We start from the raw sequence: 15,978 nt of genomic DNA on the forward strand, positions 1-15,978 counted from the left end.
TCTTGCCTATTATGAGCAGGATAGAGAGGATTAACAATGAAGGAATCTCTCTTGCCAGTCAGGTGGACTTAAAAAAAGGAAAGGCCAACTCCACAGCTTCGATGATGCCATTTGCTCCTCATCTGCTCCCAGTTGCTACCAAGAAGACTTCAGCAGCTAAAGTGAAAGCAGTCCTTAGTTTATTCTCCCCAGGAAAGCAGAAGAATCCAGGAAAGGGGGAAAGGTATGGACCAACATCCTTTTTCTTCCCCTTTATCCACTCATTACTCAACTAATTAAAAACATATAAATAATTTGTACCTTTTCTGATGGCCTCAACCAATACATATTGAATGCTTTTACACATGCTCCTTGGCCGGCCAAATCTGTTTAGTTTATTTGTTGAGTCTTAAATTATTTTGAAAGGGCACGGAATTTTACAGTTGAACATTTTAATTGCGTTTGCCTGGTTAAGGTGGCGCATTTACTGAAGGTGACGCAATATTAAATCTCACACCAGTATGAGTATCAGAGCTTTTTCTATGAGTCAGGCATTTGGAGATGGTAAACAATAGACATTTTAGTGCTAGAGAGGAGGACTCACTCTAAGAACAGAGAAAGAGGTAACAAATGAAGGTTAAAGAGACTAAAGACTGACTCACTGATTTTGTCATTTTTACAAAGCCCAGCTGTGTTTCTTTCAATGATTCACAAACTCATAAAGATGGTTCATAAAAGACTTTTTTCCAATATAGAAAAAAGCATATTTCAGAGGGAGCTATACTATACTTTGAGACATAAGACTTACAGTAACACTGCCATTGATGGTGTTCTTTTCTTTATCATACATGACTTCATTGTGAAGATTTGATCCCAGGAAACCTATTTTTTAGATTATCATTATGACGCAATTATTCTGCTATATGCTTCACAGTAGGCTTAAACACATAGGAGACTAGAATGATACAAAGTTATTAGGGGCTGTTGAGCAACAAGAATATATGCAAGATAGAACATTTCAATATGCAAGATTGAAGAGAAATGCTATGGAAGCTCCGAGGAAGGTGAGACTACTTTTTGCTTAAGAGAATAGGGGAACATTTCATCACACTTGCTTGGCACAAACCTAACCATGGCTTAAATGAAACCCTTTCCTGCTCCCAACTACACTATGCAGATGAACACAACTGGGTAAAATATGCTAATTTGTCTATCTTAAATTCATTACCCCAAAAGGACCCTTAAGACAGCTAGGTAATTATTTTTTTAGTCCATTTGCTGTCAGGCTCTTCTAGTTCATATCTTCTCTCCTCTCCAACATCCAATACCTCTTTCCCAACATCCCTTTCTGTTAATAACATTATTTCCAGTTTTACTGAGAAAACAAAAGCTGTCCAAAGAAAACTCTACCAGCTTTCTCCTCAAACTCTACCTACCTTCTTATTTATCCAGATGAACTCTCTGTGCCACTGTCAAAGGTTAACTCTTTCATTTGTATACTGGATTCCATCCAAGAATGTTATGCCAGCAATTCATTCATCTCCATCCACATCATCAAGGTTTTCCTCCTCTTGGATTATTCTCACCAGAATAAATGCATGCATGCATGATCTTATTTCTCCTAACTCAAAATAAATAAATGGATATATAACAAGGCTATGAAATGTAAATTATATCTCAATAAAGCTGTTTTAAAAAAATTGTTGAACTCACTTCCTTTCTGGCTCTCTTTTTTTAAAAACAGCTCATAGATGCTACTTCCTGACTTATTCACTCACGAACTTTGTTCCTTCAAGTTTTCACTCTATCCCTCCACAAGATGTGCTCTCGGCCAGGACTCTGGTGATTGATCTCCTTTTGTGAATCTAATGGTCAGTTTTCAGTCCTTGTTTTCTTAATCTCTCAACAACAGCAATGAACATAGTTGATCAATTCCTGCTTTTCAGTACACTTTATGTCACTTCTGCAGTTTCCGAGTTTTTTTCTATTTCATTGGCTGCTCCCTTTTATCATCTGCTGATTTCTTCTCATATCCCAAGGCCTATTAACATGAGGGCTCTAAGGCTCAAATTTGAATCTCTTTTTCTTATTCACTCCCTAGGGAATTCTACTCAAATTCTATGAATTTAAATACCATGTATGTGCTCATTACTTTCAAGTTTATATATCTAGCCTGGCCTTTTCCTCTGACCTCCAAGCTCATATTAATCATCTTCACTTGAATTTCATCCCTTCCATAGATGTGTTTCTCTCAATGTCTTTTCATCTCAGTTAATGGAGGCTCTATTCTTCTAGTTACCTCTACCCACAATTTGGAGCCGTCCTTGACTCCTCTTTTTCTCTCACCCATCCCCTACTCATTCCATCAGAAAATCCTCTTAATTCTTACCGTAAAGTAAATCTTGAGTCAACCTCTTCTTAGCACCCCCTCATTGCCCTCATTTATGCTGACATCACTCTGGCCTACATCACCATAATGGACTTTCAGCTAGTCTCTCTGCTCATCTACTTATTCTCTGTGGCTAATCTCAGGACATCAGCCAGAGTGGTCCTGTGCAAACTGGTTATCATGTGTTTCTCCACTCAAAACTCTGCATGGCCCCATTTCATTCAAAATAAAACCAACACTATTAAATGGCCTGGAGGGTCATGCTCCATCAGACCCAACTCTCTCATCTCACCTCTTACCTACCTGCTCTTACTACCTCTGCTCCAGCCTCAGGGGCCTCCCTATTGTTGGTGGAGCCGATCAGGTACAATCATACCTGGGAATCACCATTCACCATCTTATTTGATTTGGCTGTGTCTCCATCCAAATCTCATCTTGAATTGTAGTTTTCATAATCCCCATGTGTTGTAGGAGGGATCCAGTGGGAGGTAATTTAATCATGGGGGCAGTTACCTCCATGCTGTTCTCGTGATAGTGGGTGAGTTCTCATGCTATCTGATGGTTTAATTATGGGCTTTTCCCACTTTGCTAGGCTCTTCTCCTTCCTGCTGCCATGTGAGGAAGGATATGTTTGCTTCCCCTTTTGCCATGATTGTCATGAGGCCTCCCCAGCCATGCTGAACCGTGAGTCAGTTAAACCTCTTTTCTTTATATAAATGAACCAGTCTCAGTTATGTCTTTATTAAAAGTATGAGACAGACTAATAAACCATCCCACCTTTGTACTGCTGCTTCTGGTCATTAGAATACTCTCCTCAGATATTCGTAAAATATGCTCCCTTACCTCACAAAAACTCAGATTTTTATGACATATTTTACAAATAGCTAGTATTTACCTCTGTTCCCAGACCAAACTGAGGATCAGGCTGCTATTTCTCGTGGCCCAATAGTGAGATGCAGATGAACTGGGGAGGAAGAGAGTTTTAATTTCTGCAACCAGTTACAGGGAGAAAGCCTGGAAATTATCGCCAGACCAACTCAAAATTTCAGTTTTCCAGAGCTTGTATACCTTAAGCTATATACCATGTAAGCTCTATGTCTACATGTAAGTGTGCATTCATCTAAAGACATAAGTGATTAACTTAATTTAAGCTATAACTAATGTCTGAGTCCTGAAAGGCTTCCTCTGGAGCCTCAGTAAATTTACTTCATCTAAATGGGTCCAGGTGCTGGGGTGATTACCCCTATCTTGTCTCCTGCTAAATCATAGAGGTGTGGGGAGTTCCTTCAGATCCCCAATAAACTTGTTTATGGAGGCCTAGGGAGTTTCTTTAGACTCACAGTAAAACTTTTTTGTCCTTAATGGGTACTGCTAAGAATTCCTTCATTATTTTGTCATGCTTTAAGGCCCAAAAAAGGCCTAGGCAAAACTCTTGATGGGCTTGTGTTACATTCCAGCCTTTGTACAAGGGCACTGGGTTTTAATATTTAACTTAACCACTCAGTCAGTACTGAAACAGTTATTATGGAGGCCTGCATTAGTGAGACCTGGCCTGACACACTTCTATATGCTCTAAGTAGTTCTTCCTCCAAAATAACTTTTTCAGAGTTATAATTAGACTTTAGCATTAATGAGTTAAATTCTCCCTATATGTAAGGGTTTTAAAATGTGGATAATTTGAATATGTTTTAAGCAGATGTCTAAGAAGATGGATAGATAACCTAAGAAAATCATGTTATCAATATTTTATACCAAATTTTGAAATAAATTAAAAGGCTTAAATTTCTTGCAGACATTTTTATACTTTTGTGAGATTGCTAGTTCTCCCAAGTTCCACTTCCTCACAGAATTTATGTCTTTGCTGAAATACCAACTGCATATGAATACCTTTCCTGAATACCTTACTTTAAGCTATAAATCTCACCCTACTCCACTCCTTCCCTGTATCTATTTTCTGCTGTTTCTCTATAGCACTCGCCACCAGCTGATGTATACGTCTTAATGTAATCTATTTACTCACATGTAGTTATTATCTGTCTTTAGCAGTAGAATCGAAGTTGGATTAGGGCAGGGATCTCTGGGTGTTTTGTTCACTGCTGAGTCCCAATGCCTGGAAGAGAGCTTGGCACAAATAAGTGCTTAGTAAATATTGAATGACTGATTTAGTGAATAATGTTATTGGGCTCAAAAGCAGGTTACATTAAATAACAATGGCAGTAGTAATAGTCATAATAGTTGTTTAGTCTTAAATAGATTTAAATAGTCTATTCAAAAAATGAATTCTTAAATAGGTTTTACTATTGCAACTATTTACATTAAGATTTAATTCAGTTTAATACAACATGCAGTTATTTCACACAGTACTTAAAATGGGAATATATGATGGATAAGAAGAGTTTTCACCATTAGAAACTTCTAGCCTAGATTCATCCTCAATGAGTCAGTACAAAGGACAAATGTACTGGTGGTGTTAACAGTCTTTGTTTGATTTTAACAGTTCACAATTGCCTAGTAGTGAAAAATAATTACTAAGTTTTAATGATGCTGTCTAGAACTTTTCCATTGCAATGTTAATAACCATAGATAAAATTTGGTTTACAGTGGAACTAAAACTCAAGATGGCAATAATATAACAAAATGCTATGTTTACATTTGTTGCTTTTCTATGAGTTTTTTAAAATTTTCATGAAGATCCTGATTTGATGATTATGTATGAAAGCTTTTTTATCCTCTCAGATTTCAAAGCATGTGGAATTAATAATATAATAGAAAAAGTATATATTATATACACACGAATTAGTACTATCAACTTAGAAAATGTTGAATAGTATTCTTAAAAATTTTTTTTTAGGAAAAATATTTATTTTGTTTTGAAACTTCTCACTAGGTATCTTGCCTTACAAGAACATTAAGCATTTTAACTCTTTTGTAACAGTATATCAATTGGATACATCATCTAATAATATGAAAACACACATTGCATAACTTCCATACATAGCTTAAGGCATATCCATCAGAAAGAACAATAGTCTAATGTCTCCTTCTTGTTCAAAATGATGTGCCTTAAGTGTCTATACACTTAAAGATACAATGCCAGAGAAAAGGTCAACTGTTGAAAGAACAATAGCAACAGTATAGGCAAGTTTTTTTTTTAATTTTTATTTTAAGTTCCTGGATACATGTGCAGGACATGCAGGTTTGTTACATAAATAAACATGTGCCATGGTGGTTTGCTGTATCTATCAACCCATCAAATAGGTATTAAGCCCTGCATGTATTAGCTATTTATCCTGATGTTCTCCTTCCCTCTCCCCACACAACAGGCCCCAGTGTGTGTTGTTCCCCTCCCTGTAAGTCAGTTTGTTTTCATGAAATGTTTGTACCAGGAGAAAAATACAGAAAAGGATAAATAATATCTATCTGGATGGTGGAACAAGATGCTCCCCATTTTCCATATATTATGAGCTGAAATTATTTTTGAAAATGGATTGTCTGAAAATTTAAAAAGTTTTTGTTATATGGAAAGTTTAATTCCAAGAGAAGGAGAAGTACAATGAAACTTTAAGCTAAATATTATTTAAATTAACATAATTATGTAAAATATAAATAATAGTTAATATTAGATGTAAACAAGAAATAATTTTCTACAGTAATTTTTTTGTCCTCCAATTTATATTTTCAGCATTTTCCTAGAATAGTATTTAGTACACAGAAGAAACTCACAATGTTGAAATGGACTCTCAGATAGTGATTTTATAAGAGCATAAATGAGAATTTTTGCCAGTGTTCTGAGTAAAATGTTATGGTGGTATTGATACTTGCAGTTATCCTATCAATTTCCCTCAATAACATTTTAGGAGGAATTTGAACACTGGCCTTCCCCTGGTAAATAGGTCTATAGTAAGCGGTATTCCTGACAAAAATTCTGTACCTGCATCCTCTGTCTGCATTTGTAGCATTGAAATTATTTCTCGTGCTCAATCATAAGCCATATTTTCATGGTCATGCTATCATTTGTACTGCACGATCACCCACACAGTTATTATATCAGCTGAAAAGAATAGACAATATAGAGAGGAATATAAATAAACTAACGGAGTTGAAAAATACAACACGAGAACTTAGTGAAATATGCACAAGTTTAAATAGCAGAATGGATCAAACAGAAGAAAGGATATCAGAGGTCGAAGACCAACTTAATGAAATAAAATGACAAGACAAGAATAGAGAAAAAAGGATGAAAAGGAATGAACAAAGTCTCCAAGAAATATGGGACTATGTGAAAAGACCCAATCTACGTTTGATTAGTGTACCTGAATGTGACGGAGAGAATGAATCCAAGCTGGAAAATACTTTTCAGGATATTATCCAGGAAAATTTTCCCAATCTAGCAAAGCAGGACACCATTCAACCCCAGGTAATACAGAGAACACCACAAAGATATTCCTCAAGAAGAGCAACCCCAAGGCACATAATTGTTAGATTCACCAGGATCAAAACAAAGGAGAAAATACTAAGGGAAGCCAGAGAGAAAGGCCAGGTTACCCATAAAGGGAAGCCTATTAGACTTACAGCAGATCTCTCAGCAGAAACCCTACAAGCCAGAAGAGAGTGGGGGCCAATATTCAACATCCTTAAAGAACAGAACTTTCAGCCTAGAATCTCATATCCTGCCAAACTAAGCTTCACAATTGAAGGAAAAATAAAATCTTTTATGAACAAGCAAATACTCAGAGATTTTATTACCACCAGGCCTGCTTTACAAGAACTTCTGAAAGAAGCATTATACATATAAAGGAACAACCAGTATGAACCTTTCTAAAAATATACCAAAAAGTAAAGAGCATCAACATAAAGAAGAATTTACATCAACGAATGGATAAAATAGCCCGTTAACATCAAATGGCAGTAACCCTAAATTTAAATCGACTAAATCCCCCAATCAAAAGATACAGCCAAAACCTAACAGTATAGCCAAAGATACACAAAGACTCAAAACAAAGGGTTGGAGCAAAATTTACCAATCAAATGGAGAGAAAAAATAAATAAATAAACAAAAAGCAGGAGTTGCAATTCTCACATTTGATAAAATAGATCTCAAAGCAACAAAGATACAGTGGTAAAAGGATCAATGCAACAATAAGAGATCTTAATACCCAGATACGTGAGACCCATAACGAGATTTAGACTCAACGAGACAGAAAATTAATAAGGATATCCAGGACTTCAACTCAAATCTGGAACAAGTAAACTCAATAAATATTTATAGAGTTCTCCATTTTAAATACACAAAATATTGAGCAGCCATTATTAATACCCATTTTTAGAATGAAGCAATATTCCTGTTCTTTCTCCCTCTTTTTCTTCCTCTTTCTTCCTCTCCTTCTCTCCTTTTTTTACTTTTCAACATCCTAGTTCCTCACCTCTACTCAACACATTCCTCTGAACACCTGATTCCTTGTGATTCTCCCATCCCACTGAAACCTCCAATCCATTAAAAAAAAAAAAAAGAAGAATCTTTAAAGAAATAATTAAAGTAAGGCCATTAATCCAATAGATTGGTGCTTTTTAAGAAGAGAAAGTTTGGACAAAGACAAGTGCAGAGGGAAGATGACGTGAAGACACAGGAAGAAGACAGTCACCTACAAGCCAAGGAGAGAGGCCTGGAACAAGTAGTTCCCTCACAACCCTCAGAGGGAACCAGCACTGCCAATAACTAGATCTCAGACTTCTAGCCAAAGTAAATTTCAGTTGTTTAAGCCATCCAATATGTGGTTTGGCAGTCCTAGAAAACAAATACAGATGGCCTCTCAACAGATGACTTACAAATCTACTTCTGACCCCACTCTAAGTTTTGGATCGATATGGACTCTAGAATAGGATTGCATTGTTATCCCTATTCACAACCATCTATTAAATATTTCCATCTGTGTGTTTTACAAGAAGCTTAAACAAATATGTCAAACTTTATATAATTATCTGCACCAGACCTGCTGCTCTTCTTTATTTCTCAGTATGCAACTATACCCAAAAATTTAAGCTTAACGTCTCAGAATTTTATTAAATGTATAGTGTTAATTGTGGTGTTAAAACTGAAAAGGCATGATGTAGCAATGTTAAATGGAAATGAATGGCTTATTTCATTATCTCTGAACCATTTGTATCTATTAAACAATATGCTCTAGTTGACAGGCTGGAGAAAATCAACAACTAAAACTGAGGAAGTAAGAAATTCAGACATTTGGAAAATATATTACCACATGTTTTCAGAACAATCTTAGTTCATTCAGTGAAAGTAAATTAGTGTGTTTCATCTTTAAATGTAGAGATATAATGTACTAAATAAATATATAAAACACAAATATATAGTTTAAGGAATTATAATACAAGAAATATCCATCTACCCACTGATTAGGTCATGAAATAGAACATTTTCCAGCATCTCAGAATCTTCTACCTGCCTACTTCTCAATTATAATCCTTTCCCTTCTTTATAGAAATAACCACTCTCTTGATGTTTCTAATTATCATTTTCTTATTTGCTTTATAATTTTACCACTACTTATACATCCTTAAACAATTGAGTTCTGTTTTGATTTTTAATTTTATGTGAATGGAAGCGATCTATGTAAATTCTTTGCATTGTGTTTGTCTCACCCAACATTGGCTGTGGGAGTCATCCATGCCTTTTTTTTTTTTTTGGAGGCTCTGCATTTTCACTTTGATGTGTCAGTGTACAGATATACTAATTTATCTTTATTTGGAGTCTCAGTTTCTTATATGTATACAAATTGGTACCTTTCATCAGTTGTAGTTATATCCTAGCCATTATTCCTTCAAACATACTTCTCCTCTATATTCCCTCTTCATCTGGCATTCCAATCAGACATAAGTTAGACATTATTACTCTACCTTGGAGAGTCTTGACTATTGAATTTATATTGCTCATCTCTGTTTCTATCCATGCTGCATTCTAGAATATCCCTTTTGCCTTATCTTCCAGTTTAATAATTTTTTCTTCATCAGTATCTAAAATGCTATTAACTCCATACATAGTACTTTGAATTATAAGTATTATATTTTTTCTTTTTAGAAGTTCTACTTTACTCTTTTTCAAATCCCCTTAATCATATTTATAGGTTCCTGCCCCTTAAAGAAATGTTCAAGTGTATCTTTATTTCATATTCTATGGGTCACCTGCTAGTATTTAAACTCTTAGCTGGCTTCCTTCTGCTCTTAGTTGATCCTGAAGCTTCTCTTTCACATTGTCATTTTTCCCTTAAATGGCATTTTATTTGAACTGTACATTGTATAGTGCTTATTACCTTTAGAAAGTATAGTATTTGAGAAATATTAATAGGATAAATGTATATTTCATTAGAGAAGATTTAGGTTTTCTTATTCCAGGCACCTAACTACTGGGGGCATTACTTTTCATTAATAAACCTTTCAATGTTTTGGAAACATCTGTGACATACATTTGGCACGTGAATCTCTTGTGACTTCAGAATTACAATAACCCAGATGCTTTTCTTACTACCTTGCTATGCTCAACACCAAAACTATTTTACTTTGTGCAGTGAGGGACTGTGAAAGTGTGGCATGAGTGAAATCTGGTCTACCATTCTTCTAAGAGTACCAGTCATGCATCACTTAACAACAAAGGCTCTTCTGAGAAATGTGTCATTAGGCAAATCCATCTTTATGCAAACATCATAGAGTATACTTACACAAACCTATAAAGTATAGCTCACTACACACTTAGGCTATATGGAATAAGCTTTTGCTCTGAGGCTGCAAATCAATATAGCATGTTACTGTACTGAATACTATAGGCAATTGTAGCACACTATTTGTCTAAGCATATCTAAACATAGAAAAGGTACAGTAAAAATATAATATCAAAGATTAAATATGGCATGACAGTATAGGGCACTTACCATAAATGGGGCTTGCAGGACTGGAGGTTGCTCTGGGTGGGTCAGTGAGCAAGTGGTGAGTGAATGTGAAAGCCTAGGAAATTATCACACACTACTGTAGACCTTATAAACATTACACACTTAGGTTACACTAAAAATTGTTTTACTCTATAATTGTTTTACTTTAAAACAATTTTTTTCTTTTTTCTTTCCATTTTTATTTTTGGAGAGAGGGTCCTTCTCTATTATCCTGGCTGGAGTCATAATCACACCTCTGCCCTTCACTTCCTAGCCATAAGCAAGCCTCCTACCTCAGTTTTCCAAATAGCTGGGACTACAGGCACGTACCAACACACTCAGCTAATGTTTTGCATTTTTAGTAGAGATGAGGTTTCACCACGTTGCCAAGGCTGCTCACAAACTCCTGGACTCAAGCAATCATCTTTTCTAAGCTTCCCAAACTGTTGGGTTTACAAGTGTGAGCCACTGTACTTATTCTATTTTTTCCCCATAAATAATAAATTAAACTGAGCTTACTGTAATGTTTTAATTTATTAACTTTTTAATTTTAAACTTTTTTATTTTTTTTAAATTGCATTTTAGGTTTTGGGGTACATGTGCAGAACATGCAAGATAATTGCATAGGTACACACATGGCAGTGTGTTTTGCTGCCTTCCTCCCCTTCACCGACATTTGGTATTTCTCCCCATGCTATCCCTCCCCAGCTCCCCTATTCCCCCCAATAGATCTCAGTGTGTAGTGCTCCCTTCTCTGTGTCCATGTGTTCTCATTGTTCATCACCTGCCTATGAGTGAGAATATGTGGTATTTCATTTTCTGTTCTTGTGTCAGTTTGCTGAGAATGATGTTCTCCAGATTCATCCATGTCCCTACAAAGGACACAAACTCAACAATTTTGATCACTGCATAATATTCCATGGTGTATATGTGCCACATTTTCCCAGTCCAGTCTATCAATGATGGGCATTTGGGTTGGTTCCAGGTCTTTGCTATTGTAAACAGTGCTGCAGTGAACATTCATGTGCATGTGTCCTTATAGTAGACCGATTTATAGTCCTTTGGATATATACCCAATAATGGGTTTGCTGGGTCAAATGGAATTTCTATTTCTAGGTCCTTGAGGAATCGTCACACTATCTTCCACAATGGTTGAACTAATTTACACTCCCACCAGCAGTGTAGAAGTGTTCCTATTTCACCACATCCTCTCCAGCAGCTGTTGTCTCCAGATTTTTTAATGATCGCCATTCTAACTGGCATGAGGTGGTATCTCAATATGGTTTTGATTTGCATCTCTCTAATGGCCAGTGATGATGAGCATTTTTTCATATGTTTGTTGGCCTCATGTATGTCTTCTTTTGTAAAGTGTCTGTTCATATCCTTTGCCCACTTTTGAATGGGCTTGTTTTTTTCTTGTAAAATTGTTTTAGTTTTTGTAAATTCTGGATATTAGCCCTTTGTCAGATGGGTAAACTGCAAAGATTTTTTTCCCATTCTGTTGGTTGCCGATTCACTCTAGTGACTGTTTCTTTTGCCATGCAGAAGCTGTGGAGTTTGATTAGGTCCCATTTGTCTATCTTGGCTTTTGTTGCCAATGCTTTTGGTGTTTTGGTCATGAAGTCCTTGCCTACTCCTATGTCCTGAATGGTTTGGCCTAGATTTTCTTCTAGGGTTTTGATGGTGCTGGGTCTTATGTTTAAGTCTTTAATCCATCTGGAGTTAATTTTAGTGTAAGGTGTCAGGAAGGGATCCAATTTCTGCTTTCTGCACATGGCTAGCTGGTTTTCCCAACACCATTTATTAAAAGGGAGTCCTTTCCCCATTGCTTGTTTTTGTCAGATTTATCAAAGATTGTATGATTGTCGATATGTTGTGTTGACTCCAATGCCTCTGTTCTGTTCCATTGGTCTATATCTCTGTTTTGGTACCAGGACCATGCTGTTTTGATTACTGTAGCCTTGTAGTAGAGTTTGAAGTCCATTAGTATGATGCTTCCCACTGCATTCTTTTTGCTTAGAATTGACTTGGCTATGCGGGCTCTCTTTTGGTTCCATATGAAGTTCAAGGTGGTTTTTTTCCAGTTCTGTGAAGAAAGTCAATGGTAGCCTAATGGGGATAGCGTCGAGTCTGTAAATTACTTAGGGCAGTATGGCCATTTTCACAATATTGATTCTTCCTAACCATGAACATGGAATGTTTCTCCATCTGTTTGTGTCCTCTCTTATTTCGTTGAGCAGTGGTTTGTAGTTTTCCTTGAAGAGGTTTCTTACGTTCCTTGTAAGTTGTATTCCTAGGTATTTTATTCTCTTTGTAGCAACTGTGAATGGCAGTTCGTTCTTAATTTGGCTCTCTTTAAGTCTGTTATTGGTGTATAGGAATGCTTGTGATTTTTGCACATTGATTTTATATCCTGAGACTTTGCTGAAGTTGCTTATCAGTTTCAGGAGTTTTTGGGCTGAGATGATGGGGTCTTCTAGATATACTATCATGTCGTCTGCAAATAGAGACAATTTGGTTTCCTCCTTTCCTATTTGAATACCCTTTATTTCTTTTTCTTGCCTGATTGCTCTGGCTAGAACTTCCAGTACTATATTGAATAGGAGTGGTGAGAGAGGGCATCCTTGTCTAGTGCCAGATTTCAAAGGGAATGCTTCCAGTTTTTGCCCATTCAGTATGATATTGGCTGTTGGTTTGTCGTAAATAGCTTTTATTATTTTGAGATATGTTCCATCAATACCGAGTTTATTGAGGGTTTTTAGCAAAAAGGGCTGTTGAATTTTGTCAAAGGCCTTCTCTGCGTCAATTGAGATAATCATGTGGTTTTTGTTTTTGGTTCTGTTTATGTGGTGAATTACGTTGATAGACTTGCGTATGTTGAACCACCCTTGCATCCCTGGGATGAATCCTACTTGATCATGATAGATAAGCTTTTTGATGTGCTGTTGCAATAGACTTGCCTGTATTTTATTGAAGATTTTTGCATCTATGTTCATCATGGATATTGGCCTGAAGTTTTATTTTCTTGTGGGATCTCTGCCGGGTTTTGGTATCAGGATGATGTTGGTCTCATAAAATGATTTGGGAAGGATTCCCTCTTTTTGGATTATTTGGAACAGTTTCAGAAGGAATGGTACCAGCTCCTCTTTGTGTGTCTGGTAGAATTCGGCTGTGAACCCATCTGGACCTGGGCTTATTTTGGGTAGTAGGCTCTTAATTTCTGCCTCAACTTCAGACCTTGTTATTGGTCTGTTCATAGTTTCGGCTTCCTCCTGGTTTAGGCTTGGGAGGACACAAGTGTCCAGGAATTTATCCATTTCTTCCAGGTTTACTAGTTTATGTGTATAGAGTTGTTCATAATATCTCTGATGATGGTTTGAATTTCTGTGGATCTGTGGTGATTTCCTCTTTATCGTTTTCTGTTGCATCTATTTGGTCATTCTCTCTTCTCTTTTTTATCAATCTGGGCTAGTGGTCTGTCTATTTTGTTGATCTTTTCAAAAAACCAGCTCTTGGATTTATTGATTTTTTGAAGGGTTTTTCGTGTCTCTATCTCCTTCAGTTCTGCTCTGATCTTAGTTATTTCTTGTCTTCTGCTAGGTTTTGAGTTTTTTTGATCTTGCTTCTCTAGCTCTTTCAATTTTGACGATTAGGGTGTCAATTTTGGATCTCTCCACTCTTCCCATGTGGGCACTTATTGCTATATATTTTCCTCTAGAGACTGCTTTAAATGTGTCCCAGAGATTCTGGTATGTTGTGTCTTCATTCTCATTGGTTTTGAAGAACTTTATTTCTGCCTTCATTTCATTGTTTATCCAATCAACATTTAAGAGCCAGTTGTTCAGTGTCCATGAAGCTGTTCGGTTCTGAGTTAGTTTCTGAATTCTGAGTTCTAACTTGATTGCACTATGGTCTGAGAGAATGTTTATTATGATTTCAGTTGTTTTATATTTGCTGAGGAGTGCTTTACTTCTAATTATGTGGTCAATTTTAGAGTAGGTGTGATTTGGTGCTGAGAAGAATGTATATTCTGTGGATTTGGGGTGGAGAGTTCTGTAAATATCTATCAGGTTTGCTTGTTCCAGGTCTGAGTTCAAGTCCTGGATATCCTTATTAATTTTGTGTCTGGTTGGTCTGTCTAATACTGACAGTGGAGTGTTAAAGTCTCCCACTATTATTGTGTGGGAGTCTAAGTCTCTTTGTAAGTCATTAAGAACTTGCCATATGTATCTGGGTGCTCCTGTATTGGGTCCATATATATTTAGGATGCTTAGCTCTTCTTGTTGTATCGATCCTTTTACCATTATATAATGTCTTTCTTTGTCTCTTTTGATCTTTGTTGCTTTAACATCTATTTTATCAGAGACAAGAATTGCAACTCCTGCTTTTTTTTGCTCTCCATTTGCTTGGTAAATCTACCTCCATCCCTTTGTTTTGAGCCTTTGTGTATCCTTGCCTGTGAGGTGAGTTTCCTGGATACAGCACACCAATGGGTTTTGGTTTTTTATCCAATTTGGCAGCCTGTGTCTTTTGATTGGTGCATTTAGCCCATTTACATTTAGGGTTATTATTGTTTTTTGTGAATTTGATCCTGCCCTTTTGATGCTAGCTGGCTGTTTTGTCCGTTAGTTGATGCAGATTCTTCATTTTGTTGATGCTCTCTAGCATTCGGCATGTTTTTAGAACGGCTGGTAGTGGTTGTTCCTTTCTATGTGTAGTGCCTCTTTCAGGAGCTCTTGTAAAGCAGGCCTGGTGGTGACAAAATCTCTGAGTACTTGCTTGTTTGCAGAGGATTTTATTTTTCTTTCACTTATGAAGCTCAGTTTGGCTGGATATGAAATTCTGGGTTGAAAGTTCTTTTCTTTACGGATGTCGAATATTGGCCCTCACTCTCTTCTGGCCTGTAGGATTTATGCCGAGAGGTCTGCTGTGAGTCTGATGGGCTTCCCTTTGTGGGTGACCAGACCTTTCTCTCTGGCTGCCCTTAGCATTTTCTCCTTCATTTCCACCCTGGTGAATCTGACGATTATGTGCCTTGGGGTTGCTCTTCTTGCGGAATATCTTTGTGGTGTTCTCTGTATTTCCTGGACTTGAATATTGGCCTGCCTTGCTAGGTTGGGAAAATTTTTCTGGATAATATCCTGAAGAGTATTTTCCACCTTGGATTCATTCTCTTCATCACATTTAGGTACACCTATCAAAAGTAGATTAGGTCTCTTCCCATAGTCCCCCATATCTTGGAGACTGTGTTCATTCCTTTTTGTGCTCTTTTCTCTAATCTTGGATTCTCATTTTATTTTATTGAGTTGATCTTTGACTTCTGATATCCTTTCTTCTGCTTGGTCAATTCGGCTGTTCAAATTTGTGTATGCTTCATGAAGTTCTCGTGTTGTGTTTTTCAGCTCCTTCAATTCACTCATATTCCTAAGTTGTCCATTCTTGTTATCATTTCATCAAATCTTTTTTCAAGGTTCTTAGTTTCTTTGCATTGATTTAGAACATGTTCTTTTAGCTCATGGAAGTTTCTCATTACCCACCTTCTAAAGTCTGATTCCGTCATTTCATCACACTCATTCTCCATCCAGCTTTGTTTCCTTGCTGGTGAGGAGTTTTGGTCCTTTCTAGGAGGCGAGATGTTCTGGTTTCAAGTGTTTTCCTCCTTTTTGTGCTTGT

The sequence above is a fragment of the Callithrix jacchus genome, chromosome 9 (assembly GCF_049354715.1).
Source record: "Callithrix jacchus isolate 240 chromosome 9, calJac240_pri, whole genome shotgun sequence".
Lineage (NCBI taxonomy): Eukaryota > Metazoa > Chordata > Mammalia > Primates > Cebidae > Callithrix > Callithrix jacchus.